Raw genomic sequence first — 4,236 nt, 5'->3', positions numbered from 1 at the left:
TGTATATATATATGTGTGTGTGTGTGTGTGTGTGTATATATACATATAAACATATTGAAGGTTTGTTTCAATTTGGCATTGAGTAAGTCTATCAACATAATTTTTCCCACAACATGTGCTCACTTCATGTCTCTATTACATTTTGGTAGTTTTCACAATATTTCTAATGTCCTCATTATTATTGTATCTACTATGGTGGTCTGTGATTAGTAATCTTTGATGTTACTGTTGTAATTATTTTGGGGCACCACAAACTGTGCCCATATAAAATGGCAATCTAAATTAATGAATGTTGTGTATTCTGACTTCTCCACCAACAAGCTGTTTCCCTAACTCTCTTTCTCTCCTTGGGCCTCCTGTTCCCTAAAACATGCAAATACTGAAATTGGGCTAATTAATAACCTTACAATGGCTTCTAAGTGTTCAAGTGAAAAGAAGAATTACAAGGCTCTAATTTTCAATCAAAAGCCTGAAATTATTAAGCTTATTGGGGAAGACATGTCAAAAGCCAAGACATGCCAAAAGCTTGGCCTCTGGCACCAGTTAGCCAAGTTGTAAATGCAAAGGAAAGTTCATGAAGAAAATTATAAGTACTACGGCAGCAAATACACACGTGAAAGAAAGCAAAGTAGCCTTATTGCTGATATGGAGAAAGCTTTAGATACTTAGATAGAAGGTCAAATCAGTCACAACATTCCTTTAAGCCAAAGCATAATCCAGGGCAAGGCCCCAACTCTATTTAAACCTGTAAAGACCAAATGAGGAGGAAGCTGCAGGAAAGTGTGAAGCTAGTAGAGATTAGTTCATGAGGTTTAAGGAAAGAAGCCATCTTCATAAAAAATTGCAAGGTAATCTGTAGCAAGCTCTTCAGAAGATGTAGCTAAGATCATTGAGGAAAGTCGCTACATTAAATAATCAATTTTCAAAGTAAACCAAAAAAGCTTTATATTAGAATAATATGCCATCCAAAATTTTAATAGCTAAAGAGGAAAAGTCAATGCTTGGCTTCAAAATTTCAAAGGACAGGTTGACTCTCTTGTTAGGGTCTAATGCAGCTGGTGATTTTAAGTTGAAGCCAATGCTAACTTACCATTCTGAATATCATATGGCCCTACAGAACGTACTAAATATACTCTGCCTGTGCTCTATAAAGGGAAGAAGAGAGCCTGAATAACTGCAATTCTCTTTATAGCATGGTTTACTGAATATTTTTAGCCCATATTTGAGATCTACTGCTCAGAAAATAAGAGTTCTAATGGAGATATACAGAATATTAATGTTTTCATATCTGATAATACAACATTGACTCTGAAGACCATGGCTCAAGGAGTAATTCTGATTTTCAAGTCATCTTATTAAGGAATACATTTTGTAAGGTTTTAGCTGCCTTAGATAATAATTCCTCTAATGGATCTGGGCAATGTAACTTGAAAACTTTCTAGAAAGGGTTCACCATTCTAGATAGCATTGAGAAAATTAATGTTTTATGGGAAAAGGTCAAAATATAAGTATTAACAGGTCTGAAAGGAGTTGATTGCAACCCTAATGAATGACTTTGAGGGGTTCAAGACTTCGCTGGACAAAGTCAATACAGATGCAGTTAGAAAAGCAAGAGCACTAGAATTGAAATGAAGTCTAAAGATGTTATTCAATTGCTTCATCCTCATGATAAACTTTCAACATATGAAGAATTGCTTCTTAGGAATGAGAAAATAAAGTAATTTCTTGAAATTGAACCTACTCTTGGTGAAGATACTATGAATAGTGTTGAAATGACAACAAAGAATTTACAATGTTACATAAATTTAGTTGATAAAGCAGTGGCAGGATTTGAGATGAATGACTCCACTTTTGAAATCAGTTCTACTGTGGTTAAAATGCTATCAAATAGCATCACATATGACACAGACAGCTTTCATGAAAGGAAGAGTCCATCAATGCAACAAATTTCATTGCTGTCTTATTTTAAGAAATTGCCACAACCACCTTAACCTTCAGCAACTACCACCCTAATTAGTTAGCAACCATTGTCATTAACGCAACACCCACTACCAGCAAAAAGACAACAATTTGCAGAAGGCTCAGATGATCATAGGCATTTTTTAGCAATAAAGTGTCTTAAAATGGTAGTTTTTTTTTTTTTAAGATACTACGTTATTGTATACCAAATAGACTATATAGTTTAACCATAAGTTTCATATGCCTTGGGAAACCAAAACATTAGCATAACTTGCTTTATTGTATTTGCTTTATTGCAATAGTCTGAAACTGATTTCTCCATAACTCTGAGGTATGCCTCTTGGTTGGTTCATTTGGTGGTTTGTAAGTTTATGTATTTCAAATCCTTTTACATAAAATTAATCTCATTGTTTCTCTATTTTATTCATAAAAACAACATGTGAAAACAAAATCTGCTGCAAACGGTTGGACCCCTTGATTTTAGTATCAGGTGAAAATGTACAGCATTTTGTTTCAGATCCTTTCAGAGTCGGGGGAATGGACTGCTCACTGCAGGACTTACAATGATGAAGAATCCCATCCCAGATGGCATGTAAGGAATCAACAGCGTCTGGTGCTAGGTAGCAGCAATATTGTTAAACATTTTCTAATAGTGGTATTCTTGTCAAACTCTTTCAAATAATTTAAGATAAAAACATTCTTCCTAACTCATTCTATGAGTATAGCATTATCTTAATACCAAACCAAGACAAGGAAACAACAATAAAAGAGACAACTACAGGCCAATATTGCTGATAAACAAAGATTCAAATATTCTTGACAAAATAATAGAAAGCTAATTACAACCACATATCAAAAAATAATACACCACAATCAAGTGGGATTTATCTCAGAGATGAAGGATAGTTCAACATGTATAAATCAATTAAGTGGATATCACCTCAACAAAATGAAAGTTTAAAATATCACCTCAAAAGATACAGAAAGCAGCATTTGATAACTTTCAACATCCTATCATGATCAAAAATCTGTCAACAAATTAGGTATAGAAGGAATATACCTCAACACAATAAACACATATATTCTATATATATGTCAAACCCATAGCTAACATTATACCAACTATAAACTTACTTCTTAGGATTACTTTTGCCGAATCCTATGAGATTTAGTATGTTCTGTTTTCATTTTCATTTGTCTCAAGTTTCTTTAATTTCCCTTCTAATGTCTTCACTGCATCACTTGTTCAGGAATATGTTAATTTCCATGTATTTAAAAATGTTAAATGTTCTTCATGTTATTGTTTTCTATATTCCATTGTGGTCAGAAAAGACACTTGATATTATTTAAATCTTCTTAAGTTTGTTAAGACTCATTTTCTGGCCTAACATGATCTATCTTGGAGGCTACTCCATGTACACTTGAGAAGACTATGTATTCTGAATGAATACGTAGCTACTGGATGGAATGTTTTGTATATGTATGTTAGGTCCATTTGGTCTAGAGTACAGTTTAGGTCTAATATTTTCTAATTGATTTTCTATCTGGATAAGGTGTTGATTGCTGAAAGTGAGGTGCTGAAGGCCCCTACTTTAATCGTATTGTAGTCTCTCTCAGATGTATTAATATTCAATTTACATATTTAGGTGTGCAATTGTTTAGTGTATACATATTTACAATTATTATATTCTCTTGCTGAACTGAGGTTTTTGCCATTATAAAACAATCTTCATTTTTTCTGTTTGTTTTTATAGTTTTGACTTAACATCTATTTTATCTGATACAGGTATAGTTACTCCTGCTTTTTGTTTTTGTTTGCAAGAAATTTTCAATCTTTTTATTCAACATATGTATATTCTTAAGACCCATATAGTTGGGATTTTTCATATAATGTACTCAAACATTCTATGTCCTTTGATTGGAGAGCCTAATTTATTTACATTCAAGGCAACTTTTGATAGGTAAGAGCTTACTACTGCCAAAATTGTTTTCTAGCTGTTTCATAGATCATTCATTCCCTTCTTCTCTTGCTGTTTTCCACTCTGGTTATTTTTATTAGTGATATTCCTTGATTCATACTTTTAATTCTTTGTGCATCTACTATAAATTGTTGGTATGTGGTAACTACTAGGCTTACAAAAAAGTTTTTCAAGCTGAGAACAACTTTGATTGCAAATCAAACCAAACCAAACAAGAAGTATACTTTTAATCAACTCCCAATTTTGATTTTTTAAAACTGTCACTATATATATAATAAAATAAAATATATAAAACTCC

This window comes from Sapajus apella, unplaced genomic scaffold (genome assembly GCF_009761245.1).
Source record: "Sapajus apella isolate SASKATOON/1434 unplaced genomic scaffold, GSC_monkey_1.0 scaffold19, whole genome shotgun sequence".
Taxonomy (NCBI): Eukaryota; Metazoa; Chordata; class Mammalia; order Primates; family Cebidae; genus Sapajus; species Sapajus apella.
The sequence above is the reverse complement of the archived record's forward strand: the minus strand, read 5'-3'. Positions refer to the sequence as shown.